The 14531-nt window shown below is 48.0% G+C and overlaps 1 long non-coding RNA gene across 2 annotated transcripts; it reads right to left on the bottom strand.

Annotated features, from left to right (window-relative positions):
• Nucleotides 1–3683: 3683 nt before the first annotated feature.
• LOC130706901 (uncharacterized) lies at nucleotides 3684–14119 on the bottom strand. 2 transcript variants are annotated; one of them, XR_009006941.1, is made up of 6 exons: nucleotides 13593–14119; nucleotides 12993–13077; nucleotides 12810–12860; nucleotides 6461–6495; nucleotides 5030–5149; nucleotides 3684–4143 (listed from the first exon to the last, which is right to left on the bottom strand). It is a non-coding gene; the product is annotated as an uncharacterized LOC130706901 (long non-coding RNA). The 2 variants fall into 2 exon arrangements; XR_009006940.1 differs by lacking the exons at nucleotides 3684–4143; nucleotides 5030–5149; nucleotides 6461–6495 and having other exon boundaries at nucleotides 10856–12860.
• Between the last annotated feature and the right edge of the window lie 412 nt (nucleotides 14120–14531).

Here is a 14531-nt window from a genome sequence, read left to right as displayed (position 1 = left end):
GCTCTGGGTGATACAGAGATGAGGATGCCTGACCGGCCTCACTCATCAGGAGGGATGGGGGTCTCATGGCTAGAAGGGCCTGGGCCCCACTTCACCCAACACACCACCAGGAGGGGGATGAACATTGCCTGTGCCCCCGAATTACTGTGGGGAGATCATGACTGTGTCACCTGGGATCTGGGAAGATGTGCATTCGGATAGACCTCATGAACGGGAACCTTCGAAAGTGGCTGAATCCCTGGCCCTTTTCCATTCCTGAGAGGCAAGGAGGCAGAGATGGCATTTCCATTTTACAGAGAGAGAGAGACCAAGGTTGGAAACATGGTGTGGCATGTCTGAGGTGCCCCAGGCACCTGCGGAGTGAAGCAGGCCTGTGCTCAGCACTGCCCTGGGAGGCTGGCTTTGCAGCTACAGCTCCTGCCTCTGCCAGGGCCCAGGCTGGCCTACACATGCCCACCAGCAGGGAGTGCGGGAGGAGGAGGCCAGCCTGGGGCAATGGGCACTCCCTGGGAGCTGGTGGCCCGCCTGCCCGCCACCCACCTGAGGGGAACCATCTCATGGCAGTGGGGTGGGCCTAGGATTCTGCATTCCTGTCAGGCACTTCCAGGCTCCACTGCTCCCACTAGTTCAGGGCACAGAGCCGGGAGGCAGGGCAGGGCTGCCACCCCATTTCCAGAAGGACAGAGGAAGGAGGCCAGGCCTGTGAGGAGGTTCTGTGTCATCACCCCCATTTTAAAGACGGGGGTGGGGAGGCACTGGCCAAGGTCATGCAGACATGCCTGGGTCAAGCATGGTAATGGACTAGGTAGCATGAGATGGGCACCCAGGCAGGCATATGCACCACCTCACTTGATCCTCTAGTGAGACGTGACATGCCCAAGGTCACACAGTAAGGCCCTCAACCCCAAAACAAAGTGAGTTCCCCCCATGAGGTTGTCGCTGAGTTATGCTCATCATGTTCTGGACTGTCATGTAGCTATCGACAGAGCTAGTGAGAGGCAGGTCAGCTGGCTTGGAGGTGCCCACCCAGTACTGTGGAGAGAGAACAGTGAGATGCAGCTTCCTCTGTGGAGCCCTGATCCACCCATCCGTCCTGCCTGTCTGTGCATTGGTCTCTCCCCAGTCCCCGAGGGGCTGACTCCACTTGCCGTCTATGGGTATCTATGCCCAGCAAAGTCCTTGTCCCCAGGAGCAGGGCAAAGGTGGCAGGAACAGTGGTCATCCCTACTATTGGTTCTTCCCTTCTCTCTTAGTCACAGGCTCCTGATTTTTAGCTCAGCAAATGGCTTCCCAGAATAGGGGTCTCTCCTGCATTTCTTAGCCTCTCCTGCATCGAAGTGTGGCCGTGTGGCTACATTCTGGCAATGGAAGGGTTGTGCAACATTAGGGAAGAGACCTTAAACAGAGGACGTATGCCATTCTTTATTACTTCTGCCTTCTCATTGGCTGGAATGTGGCTGGAATGGCTGGAGCTCCAGCAGCTATATTGGAACATGAGACTTTGGGCATGGGAGTCTCACACAGCAGAACCAAAGACAGAAGGAGCCTGTGTCCCCAATGCTTGGATCACAGGCCTTCCCTAGGCTGCCCACCTCAATACTTCTTAAATGTGAAAAAAAAAACCAACACTGTCTTGTTTTAGGGTACTGTAATTTTGTTTTTTTCCTGATACATCTGATCTCAGTCCTAGTTTTTATATGTTATATTTTTCATTGATAAATAGGTTTTTTTTTTCTTTAAACACAGGACATATAACAGATTAAAACACTCATCCCTCCCCACAATCCTATTTTGAAAAAGTAAATCAGATTATATCACTGACCAGCTTAAGTCCCTCTGAAGTCTTCTGATGAAAATCCTCACTCCTGGAACCTGTACAACTGAAGCCCCTACATCCTCCCCTCTCCTCACCCTCCCCATTGCCCTTCTGTTTGTTCCTTGGACTCATCTCTACTTCAGGGCTTTTGCACTCCCCATATTCCCTACCTGAAGATCCTACCCCCAGGTCTCCATGTGGCCTGCTTCTTCATAACCTCTGATTGTAGACCACCTGTCTGCAGTAGCCCCTGGCCTCCCTTACCCCGTGCACTGGGCCAGCTCCTGAAAGCACCATGCTTGCTGTTTGTGTGTTGACTGCCCCCTCCCTCGCAACCACAGACGCAAAACCCCAGGTACTGCTGACCCTCAGTCCACACCTGGTGGCTGCCCGGGGCATGCCCTGGCCGTGTGGGCTTTGTCCAGTCTCCAGGAGTTCCTCAGCCTAGCCGGCTCGGCCAAGCCCATGCTTTGCAAACCACTAATGATGGAGCGCCATGTTCTTGGCTCTGACATTGACCGCTGACTCAGACCACGAAACCACTGGGCCACAGGTGAACGTGGGAGTGAGGACAGGTGTCTGGAGCTCTGCTGGGGTAGGTGGCTTGTGGTTTGGCAAAGAGGTGTCTGCTGGCAGGTCAGGTCTAGTCTAAGTACCCCCCTTCCTTTCCCGAAGGTTGATTGCTAGCCTTGGCCTGTCCAGGGAGCCAGCTGGGCAGAAGGCCCAAACTCAGGCCATGAGGAGGTCCTGTGGACAGGCGATGGCTCCTCCATAGTAAACTGGGTCTGAAAGCTCCACACAGGTGTTCAGAGAAAAGTTGCTGAGGGACTGGTGGGGCCCGCACATACCCAGCCTGAAGCCCCCCGCCTTCCTGCCTTTCCTGGCCCAGGGTCAGTCTCCTCATTATCCAAGTCTGGGGACTGCCTCCTCCAGGAAACCTCCAGATGCCCCTGAGGACATGCTTTCTGCATCCCCAGGTCTTTCCCACCACCTTTCACGACCCCCAGCCCCACTGAGGCTCTGGAGGCTCAGGCTGGGGGCTGTCTCCTTTAGCACCCACAGCTTCCCACAGGTTGTGGACAAGTGGAGACACTGCCACTGAGAAGCCAAGGATAGAACTAGCAGGCGTTGCTAAGGGACCCTGGTCTGGGGCTTTGGTGTGCACTATCTCACTATGAACCCATTCTGCATGTGGGGGAACTGAGGCTCTAAGAGCTGAGATTTTAACCCAGGTCCCCTGAGTCCACCCCACCTACCCCAGATGGGTGTTGGGAGCTACCGCGAGGCTGGGGTGAGTCCCGCAGGAGCACTCAGCCATCTCAGGCCCTTTCCTCTCTACCCTGGAGAAGCGTGGCCCACCTCAGATCGCAGGCTGACCCATGGCTTCGCTTTCCTTAGGGAGACCCCTGCGAATGCCCTAGGAGCCACAGCAGGGGGGGGGGGCTTCGAGCACGGGCGTAGATCTCTCCTGCTCTGAGGTGGGGAGGGGACAGTGGTCGGCCCCTGTGCCTGCCGGACGTCAGGCAGTGCCATCCAAAGGGGTGTCCTTGTTCTGATCCTGCTTAGGCCAGCATCAGAACTGCTGAGAGACGTTCCTTGCTGCCCACCCCCTGCATTTCTACCCAGGTCCCAGGGAGGCTGGTGTGGCTGCTTTGGGGACCCCACCCTGAGCCCCAAGGTGGGGATTTGAGTCGAGTGGATTTGACTGAGGGGTGCAGAGGGGAAGAGACCCCGCTTCTCAGCACCTGCCATGGCACCTCTGCACAGATGCGCTCACTAATTGCCCCTCAGCACAGGGCATGTGTCTTCTGCTGTGGAAAAATTGACTGCTCAGGGTAGCATGTTAGAAATGACTACACTGCAAAGGCACCATTTTTAGTTATTTTACTTGCATAAGTCCGTGAAGAAAAGAGTCCTAAAGAGGGATCCTGTATAGGTTCCAGGGTCAGCCGACACAGTTTCCATGCTGGCTGGGTTCCCGATGACCAGGTGATGTCCTGTCATCGGTCATTTCTCACAGTTGATGAGCAGATTTGGTCCAACAGATAGCAAGGCCACCTTCATCCTGGTAAAGCCTATGTCATCCAAAAGCAGGAGTTCCCAGAGGACCTTGTTTGCTAAGAACAACTGTAGGGCAACGAGGTGAGGGAGCAAGATGGTTTTACTTTAACTTGCCTTTTGCCCTCTGGCCGCTGCTCGCCTGCTGTAATGCCTGGGCTGTGCTTCTCGGTCTGAAAATGTTGGTCCCCACAGCCTCTTCTTTCAAGTTTCTCTTGAATCCTGTTTGGTTGGCTAACCCCTGGTTCTTTCCTTGCTTTCAGCTAAGGCTGATCAGAAGAATTTGGAAGCTGAGATATTCCATTTCAATTCCACAACTGCTACCTCCCATCTAAGGGAGAGGGTGTGGAGGTTTGAGGGGTGAATTGGCCTGCCCAAGGAAAGGACCCTTGTCCCTTTAGGAGCAGGTAGGAAGCAGGTGTGTCCTCCTGGTCTGACATGGAGTGGGATGGGAGCTGGCTGACCCCAGGGCCTGGTTCTGGGGCCACAACTGCTTGGGGGCCGAACCACCAGACCACTGGGGCCTCCAGCTGCATATTCAAGGCAGGTCCAAGAGCCAGGCCCTGCATGTGACCCACTGGCCTCTCCATGGGGCCAGCTGCCTGTCCAGCCCATGGATGTTGTCTGCACTGTGCAGATGCTAAAAACTCCGGGGAGTCTCCCCAAAACGTCCATCTCCTGTTGCTGGCTCTTACGGTGTCCAGGCTGGCAGGCCTGTTGCTGGGCAGAGGCTGGGCAGAGTACAACCAGCTCTCATTAAAGACATCTCATAAGTTGATGGAAACCCATCCAGCACAAAGGGGCATTTATTGGGCTGGATGGTGTGTCTCCATCTGAATGCAGGGAGGAGAGAAGTAGCCTTTCACAGAGTGCCAGCAGGGCTGGGCTCTCCTGCTCTGAGGGTGTCAGTTTTCCAGCTCTTTCTCCAAGCTGTGCAACCTGTCCCTTTTTATGTGAGTTACTCACCCTGTCCTGGGCAGGGGACTCGCTGATCCCTCTCCTGCTAAAACTGTTAGAGAGTGAGGGAAAAAGGGGGAGAGCGAGCAAGAGCGGAGAGAGAGAGACTAGAGACGTGAAAACACAGGTTGAGTTTCCATAGGGATGCTCTGCCTCAATGGTTCTCCATGATGGGAGTGACGTGCATTTATATCTTACCTGACACCCTCTCAGTAAGATGATATCAGACGGTGTTATGCCCCAGGAAGTGACTGTTGTGATTTTGAAAATGGCTGTCATTCCCAACTTGCACAGCTTTGCTTGTGCTACTCCTTCTGCCTGTAATGTTCCACCAAAAATGTACAATTAACGGGCTTCCCTGGTGGCGCAGTGGTTGAGAATCTGCCTGCCAATGCAGGGGACACGGGTTCAAGCCCTGGTCTGGGAAGATCCCACATGCCGCGGAGCAACTGGGCCCGTGAGCCACAACTACTGAGCCTGAGCGTCTGGAGCCTCTGCTCCGCAACAAGAGAGGCCGCGATAGTGACAGGCCCGCGCACCGCGATGAAGAGTGGCCCCCACTCGCCGCAACTGGAGAAAGCCCTCACACAAAAACGAAGACCCAACACAGCCAAAAATAAACATAATAAATAAATAATAAATAAAAATTAAAAAAAAAATGTACAATTAAGCAACAATAAGTCTTATTTGACACCTATACATAATTTTAAAAAATGTAATGTGCTAAAGCCAATGCTAGTAATGTTCTGGAGAGGTTAAGAAGTAGCTCAGTTACTAGTAATAGAGGTCTAAAATTCAAAGACTTAACTAATACTGGATTTATCTTACCCTCACATTGAAACAAGCCTGGAGACAGGAAATCTAAGGCTGGCATGGCTCCTCCACAGTATTATTATTATTATTTTTTTTTCTGCTGTAACGTGCTTATTATGTGCCAAAAAAAACACTACACCATAGCTTACTCCAGACATCTGTAGGAGAGTTCAGTCTTGCCTGCATATAATACAATGAGATAGAGACTTCACACACAGTTTCACAAAACCCACAGAGCAGCTGGGATATGCAACAGGGCAATGTCAGCTCAGCAGGAGGGAGTGTGGGAGATCTTTCTTTTCTGCCTTGCATAGTGTGGAGCTTCCATCCTCAAAATAGCCTCATGGCCCAAGATGGCTGCTGGAGATCCAACCATCACAACAGAAAGCAGGCATGGGGGCAAAAAGGGCTCATTTCCAGTTATCCCCTCTTAAGGAGCTTTCCAGATGACTCACTCAGTAATTCTGCTTACATCTCATTAGCTACCCATAGATACAGGGTGGGATGGGCAAATTGCCCCCCACACTCCAGAATCAAATCAGGTCTCATTTCCTGAGGGACATGCAGTGGGTAATCTGTGGTGTCTTCTACAGGCCGGCACACCTGTAAGTACAGCTGGTGGAGAGGTACATTGGCTGATTCCTTCTGGAAGGCAAACTTTTAAATACATATCAAGAGCGAGTAAAATATTCATCCCCTTCTGTGTGTCTCAAGTCTGTGATTTTATCTTTGGGAAGCAAAGGGAAAAACACAATGCACATACATGAATATATTCATGGTCACACATTCACTAAACGACAATTCCGAAATACAGACCTCCTTGGAGATATTGCAGCTTTGGTTCCAGACCACTGCAATAAAATGAACAATTCAATGAGTGAGTCACACAAATTTTTTGGTTCCCCAGAGCAAATTAAAGCTATGTTTATACTATACTGTAGTCTATTAAGTGTGCAATAACATTATGTCTAAAAAAACAATGTGCATACCTTAATTTTAAAATACTTTATTGCTAAAAAATGCTAACTATCATCTGATGCAGGGTTGCCACAAACCTTCAATTTGTGAAAAATGCAGTATCTACAAAGTGCAATAAAGCAAAGCACTGTAAAACAAGTTATGCCTGTAACTTAAATTTCCAGCAGGTAAAACACATGAGAATGCTGTTATATTCACTTGGTGGGATATTCTGTCATCACTGTAAATGTTACTCGTGAAGGACATATAGTAACAAAAAGAGTGTTTACAATGTAACTTCAGAGAAAAGACAGGATATCAAAATGTGCATTGTGATTATCACTAGTTACGGTGCATTTGCAGGAGGCAGGGAACAGAGAGACAGGGTGGCCTTAAGGGCAAGGTTTTCTTTTTAAACTTCCCAAAACCTTGTTTTACACATACACACACATGCACACATTCTTTATATAAAATAATAAAAACATTTAAATAAACAATAAAAATTTATATAAATAATATAATATAATTAAATAATAAAATATAATATATTATATAAATAATGAATATATTGAATAAAATATATAATTAGTTAATATAATAATATAATATTATGTCCATTTCAGAAAATTTAGACAATGAAGGTAAGAGAAAAAAAGGAAAATGATTCTATCATGCAGGAATAACAGCTTTTCCTAGTTTGATGTTGTATCATCAGTCACAGCCATCGTGAATACTAGGAGGTGCAGGAGGGTGAGGGTGTACGTCTTGCTTTTGCACCTGTGGGTTGGATGGGGCTCAGCCTCAGCTTCAGGTGTGGTCCAGGTGTGCTCCGCATGTCTCCCATTCTCCTGGGACATGCTTCTCGGCATGCTCCTCTCCTGTTGGGAGTCCGGAGCTCCCAGATTGGCAAGAAGAGCATGGAAGTCCTCTGAAGGTTTAGGATTGGAATCGGCTACTGATGCTGCTGCCAGAGCAAGCCATTTGGCCAAGCCCAAGATCAACATGGTGGGAAAGTGTCCTCCACTCACATTTGAAGGGGAGGTGTGTGGATACATGCCCATTTATAATCCAAATTACCCCAGACGTATAGCCTTTCATACCTTTTCTATGCTTTTTTATAAAGACATGTTCTTTACACAACAGAATCATTCTACTTATGTTATTTTGTTGCTTAATTATGTTACAAACACAACTTTCCGTGTCATAAAAATTCTTCTGCGACATATGACTGCATACAATTCTATTTTAATGTCATATTACGCCTTATTCAACTTTATGGAATTTATGTCCCCCCCCCCCCCACCTTTTTCTTCTGCTTCTAAAATCAATACTGCAATGATCATCCTCTCCTGGTACCTAAATCTTTGCACATACCCATGGCTTTTTTAAAGAATAAATTTCTAAAGCAGATTTAGGGAGTGAGATAGCTGGCCTCAAGATGCGCACAAGGGACTTCTCTGGTAGCACAGTGGTTAAGAATCTGCCTGCCAATGCAAGGGGCATGTGTTCGAGCCCTGGTCCAGGAAGATCCCACATGCTGCAGAGCAACTAAGCCCGTGTGTCACAACTACTGAGCCTGCACTCTAGAGCTTACGAGCCACAACTACTGAAGCCCACGCTCCTAGAGCCTGTGCTCCACAATAAGAGAAGCCCCCACAACGAGAAGCCCGTGCACCGCAACGAAGAGTAGCCCCCTCTCCCCGCAACTAGAGAAAGCCAGTGTGCAAAAATGAAGACCCAATGCAGCCAAAAATTAAAAAAAAAAAAAAGATGGCCACAATAATCCTTGCTTTCATTTTCACACCCTTCTGTAGTCTCTTCTTACAGTAAATCAGAGCTAGTGTATATGGCCAATAAATTACAGCAGAGGTGATGGTGTGTGACTTCTATGGCTTGGTCATAGAAGGCACTGTGGCTTCTGTCTTCCTCTCCTGGATCACTCTCTCTGCGGGAGCCAGCTGCCGTATTGTGAGGATGCTCAAGCAGCACTGAGGAGAGCCCAGTGTGGGGAGGAGCTGAAGCCTCCAAGCAATGGCCACCGGTACCAGCTGGCCATGAGGGAGTGAATCACCTTGGAAGTACATCCCCAGCTCCACTCAAATCTTCAGGTGAGACTATAGCCCCAGCTGACATCTGACTGCAGCCTCATAAGAGGCCCTGAGCCAGAGCCACTGTGCAGAGACACTTCTGAATTTTTGACCCACAGAAACTATTAGAGACACTAAATGATTATTTTTTAAAGCCACTTATTTGTTTTAAAGTGATAGATAACTAATAGTGTGAGTATTTTGGTCGAGAGGCCAAACTCTGCTGTGGTATCAGATAAACCCCAGCATTTTGGTGGCTAATACAGAGTGGTTTATTTCTCACTCTCACACACCTGATGTGGGTAAGGGGGCTCTCCTGCTTTTCAACCAAGTGGTGCCCAGGGACCCAGCATATTTCAATCTAGTAGCAGGTCACTTCCTCTCACACATGAGAATTAGTCATGTGATCACACCCAGATGTATGGGACCAAGAAAATAATTTGACAAACTCTGAGCATTGTCTCTGCCAGTGAATCAAAAGAAATATAAAGGGCTACCACATATTTTAAAAAATAGGCTCAGAGCTAAAGACCTATATGTTGAAACCATGATTCACAATGAACAACAAACCCTGAATGTACACAAATTTCCACAGTTGCTACATGAGAAGCATCTGCAAACACAGTGACTGACTCTTCCACACAACAATTTGGCAATATATATCAAGGGCCTTTAGAATATTTATATCCTCTGACCCAAATAATTTTGCTGCTGGGAATCTATTCTGAAGAGACATTGTTTAATATGATAAAAGCATTATGAATAATTCACCATAGCATTATATGAAGTAATGAAAAATTGTAGGCAACTTAAATGCATGCCAGGGAAAGGATGATTTGTGGCCCCTCCGTGATAGAATATCATGTGACCATTACAAGAGATGCTTACAGTGCAGCTTGTTATGGCTGACACTACACTGTTATGGGGAGAGGTTGCAAAATTAAGTGATTTCAATGATACAAACACACTTCCTTAGAAAAAACCCACTGAAATGTTAACCATGGTTTTCCCTGGGTGGTGGGATGAGGTCTTCCTCCTAATCACCTTTGCTGACTTACCAAGCTTTCTCCAGTGGGCATGTGACACCTTGTAAGCCCGCTGGCTTCTTTCTTCATCCATAACAAAAATGGCATGACAAAAATGCCTTTTTTTTTAGAGGACTTGCCTCTGTCAGTTACAGTTCTGTGTGTATACTTCCTACATTATTTTATAACCAGACAAAAGAGTTAAAAGAAACAACTTAAAAAGTATTGCTGGTCTTTTTGATCCCTAGTCAAAGGCACGTCTATTGGCTTCACTGTCCCCTCTCAGGTGACAGCTTCCCCAGGAGTGGATGCAGGAGAAGGCACAGGCCAGGTAGGATCAGGGATGCTTCAGAGAGTACCAGGGTCCTGGTTCTGCATCCCCAGAGATGGGGTGGGGATAACCCTGGGCTCCTGGGCACCACCCACTCAGGCCAAAGCGAGAGCCCAGCCTAAGACTGGGGACATCTCCCACCTCACTGGCCCCAGAGGCTGATGGCCCCCATGATGCTCATATTCCCCTATGATGTCCGTGTCCTCCATGATGCCCACAGCCCCTGTGATGCCCATGTCCTCCCATTATGTCCATGACACCCCATGATGTCCTTGGCCCCCTTGGTGCCCATAGCTCCCATAATATCTATGGCCCACATGATGCCCATTGTCCCAAATGCCTATGGCTCCTATGATATCCATGACCCCCACAGGCCCCATGGTGCCCATGGTCCCCATTATGCCCATGACCCCCTGTGATGTACATGTCCCCAGTGATGCTCATGGCCCCTGTGATGTTCATGACCTCCATGATGCCCATAGCCCCCCAGTGATACCGAGGGACCCACCCCTGCCCCCCACCAAAGGTGGCCTCTGCTCCCAGCCCACCACCCACTGAGTGCACTGTCCATCACACACTCCTTAGGGAACGCCCTGTGTCAGCTGGGGTGGCCAGAGGTGTGCAGGTGGCTCCTGGATGCAGAAGTTAGTCACCAGGGTGTGGACTGGGGAGGGCAGAGGGAACCCGAGGGACACTCTCGTCTCAAGGCTGGCCTCTGCCCTCTGGCCGTGCAGCCTCAGGCCTTGGTCTTACTTCTCTGAACTTTGCAGGGAGAGCCCGTGTTCGAGCTACCTCTCCAGCCAGGGTGAGATATGCTTTAGATGTTAGCAGTGAATTATAACTCACATACACCGAAAAAGCACTCATCTTGGAGGTCCAGACTGATGTGTTTTGAGAACTGTTTAGATGGACCATCACGAATATCAAGTCTTAGAACATTGCTGTCCCCAAGAAAGTTTCCTCTGGCCCCTGTGCAGTCAAGCCCTCTCCCCCCACTGCAGAAGCCACCACTGTTCTAATTCACTTTGCCTGTTCTGGAACCACAAATAAACGGATTCATTTATTATATGTCTGGCTTCTTTCACTCACAAAATATTTCTGAGGTTCACCAGTGCTATTTGTGTATCAGCAGCCCATTCCTCGATAAGCAGAAGTTTTCCATTTTATGTAGTCCAGTTTATTAAATTTTATTCAGATAAATTCAGATAAAATAATAATTTTATATTATTTTACCAGTTATTTTTTTTGGCATCCTGTACTGGAGGCCTCTTATTCTCCCAAGGTCAGTGTACCAGTTCATTGCCTCTGAGCTCCAAATACCCTTGGACGTTTCTCCTTCCTGGTGAGCAAAATGTCAGGCTCCCCCAGTTCAGGGCACTGGAGGGGTGGAAAGGGGAGGAGGCTCTGATGCCTGGGGGTCTGAGGTGTGGGGGTCAGGACATTTGGTGCCCAGCCATGCACCCCAAATGACATTCCCTTGTGACCTCGCAGCCCCACCCTGGTGATTACCTTTCCAAGGCCTCTAGATTCAGCTTTCCCGCTCTCAGCCCCCACCTGCATCCTGATGCCCTGAGCTTGCTAGGTACCTGGCCACCAGGCACAGCGCCTGCGCCATGGTGGCTGCAGACCAGCCTGGCCCACACAAACCAGCAGATTTCCCTGACATCTAGTGGGATCAGGCATGCCTTCTCCACTGAGGCCTAGCTCCTTCCAAGCTGACCTCCGCGAGTGCCCTCCCTCAGCCCTGGGTTCTCTGGAGCTTTCTTTTATGTCTCATCAGTGCTTACTAACTGGGCCTATTAGACATCCTGTTCGGGTCACTGTGTGGTCCCTACCCTCTGACTGGACACAGATTGACACAGTCACAGAGATACTCTCCAAGAAGGTCTGTGACCAATGAGATACAAGAGATCTATCAATATAGATATAGGTAGGTAATCTTTTTTCTTACCACTTAATCATTTCTAAGTGTGCAGTTCAGTAGTGTTAAGTGTATTCACATTGCTGTACAAAAGATCTCTAGAGCTTTTTCATCATTCCAAACAGAAACTTTCCCCATTAAACACTAACTCTCCATTCCCTTTCCCCCAGCCCCTGGCACCCCACATTCTACTTTTTGATTTTATAATTTGATGACTGTAGATGCTTCATACACATGGAATTGTACAGTATCTGTCCTTTTTATGACTGGCTTATTTCACTTAGCATAATGTCCTCAAGGTTCAACCATGCTACATCATGTATCAGAATTTCCTTCCTTTTTTTTTTTTTAATGTCTGAAACATTTATATTAACATATTTCCATACATATTTCCATACAAATACAAATATAAGATTTTTAGAAATTTCATGTAATGTCTGAAACATTTATATTAACATATTTCAAATACAAATACACTACTCAGATTCTCACCAACTCCATAAATACACAAATAAACTTCACGCCAGGAATTCATGGAAACACATTCCCAATAGACTCCCAAATAATGATATACATAAAACCACCCACTGCCCATGAGGTCCTACAATCCCTGGAAGATCTACAAATAGGCATATACAACATGACACTTCCAGATACACATAAACACCCACAACTCCCCAATTGCCAAAAACAAGGATGTAACTTCTTAATATCCTTAAATACAGACACTGAACTCCAACAAGCCACAAACGCACATATATGTAATTCACACTACAAACACACCCACACAGTACTTTCACAACCCCAGAATACAAACATAAACTACCTTAAGCCCCATACGCACCTGCAGTGGTGTGTCATCAAGCAAAGCCTTAATAACCTGAATCAGCACTCCCTAAAGAAATGTGGAGATATATACCATATAATTAATTTTAAAGATATAATGGATGTGTGCACATAATTTACAAATAACTGAAAATGTACACTATTCTTCACTGTAAATTCTATATACTGAATTGATTCTTACCTAATCCTTTCGTTGATTTTTGCTGAACTCTTGCATCACCAGCCAAACTATGCTTGCAATTCCGTCATGATCTGAGAGTATCAGACTACGAATACATGTTTATTGTTAGATTCAGCAAACTTACTCCTCTCATTGACAAAAGAGTACCGTTTGAACATAAGTGTTGTTTGGTATTTTTATGTTAAAAAGTTACTAGTGAAGCTATGAGGATGTTCGCTAGATCTTCACTCATTTTCCAATCACCTGAGCTACACCTTTGGAACCAGATGAGGGTTTTCAACTCGCAAGAACGTCCCTCTAGCTTTTGTACTCTTCAGAACGCGCAGCCTAGAACGGCACCTGGGCACCTGTTTAATAGCTCACACACACTATTCCCCCCCCCACTGTAGGCCCCGCAATCACTGAACCCTTCATGCAGCCGGCTCCCCAGTGGTGCCAATAACCCTGGGGTAAACCCCTCACGGGACTCGAGCTCTATGGGGGCGTGAATCCACATTGTGGGGAGTCTCCTTACACGGACAAGGGCACAAACAACCCACAGGGTGAACAACAGCGCAGAGCGGTGACACCGGAAGGGTGAAAAGTCCCCGTACCCCTTACCTCAGGGTTCCTGGAATTGACTCCAGAGGCGGCCATGACAGGCCCCGCCCCCGCCGGACAGCCGTTGGGGCCCCAACCTCCGCGCTCGCGCATGCGCTCCTGTCTTCCGGAGCCAAGCCAACTGCCCCAACAGACGCCAGGAGCTGTTGGAGGACGGCGGTCCGCGTGCCTGAGAGCCCCGCCCCAGTGGGCGTGCGCAGGCGTGCAGGCGCGGGGCACGCGGGGATCTGTTCCAGGAGGTCTCTGCAGGAGAGGAGAGAAATGCAGGGTCGGGCACGCTACGCAGCATCTCTGGCGACGCTCCTCGCCGGGAACCTTCGTGACAGTGTCTTCTTAAAACCAGCTCTTGTGAGATGTGCACTCGTGATTTTTCTATTGCACACGTGAAACCCATGCACTTAGCTACAAAGAGTTCTGGAGAGCTCCGCTCTAAGCACAGTAGCCTCAAATTGGGGCAAGTGCTTTCATGCCCTTTGGACTGCAGTTCCTTGGTTCTTGTTTATGCCTTTCAAAAAACAGTAGGTCCTTTTTCCTTGCAAGCCTGAAGTTTCCGCTAAAGAACAATTCTAGCAAAGAATTCAGACCTGGGAAACACTCTTAAGATACTGTCTCCTGACTCCGTTCCTAGAGTCTTTCCAAACGCATTTACTCTACTAGAATATTTTTTCTCAGTGTATTTAATACATGGAGGTTTTTCAATAAATGTTGATTCACAGGTGTTTCCTTTGTATGGTTTTTTTTTTTTTAATAACTTTGAAAGAGAGTGGACAATCTGGGCCAATTTCAACACAGCAGGTAGTATGGGAACAATTTTCCTTTCCCTCCCTCCTTTTTTGTAATATCTTGCAGACTTTCAGTTGGCATTAAAAACAACAACAACAACAAAAATAGTAGCAGGATCAACTAACTGACCTGACTTTGTAATACTTCCCAAAGAAA

This window comes from Balaenoptera acutorostrata, unplaced genomic scaffold, assembly GCF_949987535.1.
Source record: "Balaenoptera acutorostrata unplaced genomic scaffold, mBalAcu1.1 scaffold_1171, whole genome shotgun sequence".
NCBI classification, from domain to species: domain Eukaryota; kingdom Metazoa; phylum Chordata; class Mammalia; order Artiodactyla; family Balaenopteridae; genus Balaenoptera; species Balaenoptera acutorostrata.
Note: the sequence above shows the minus strand (reverse complement) of the source record. Positions and strands in the feature narration are given on the sequence as shown.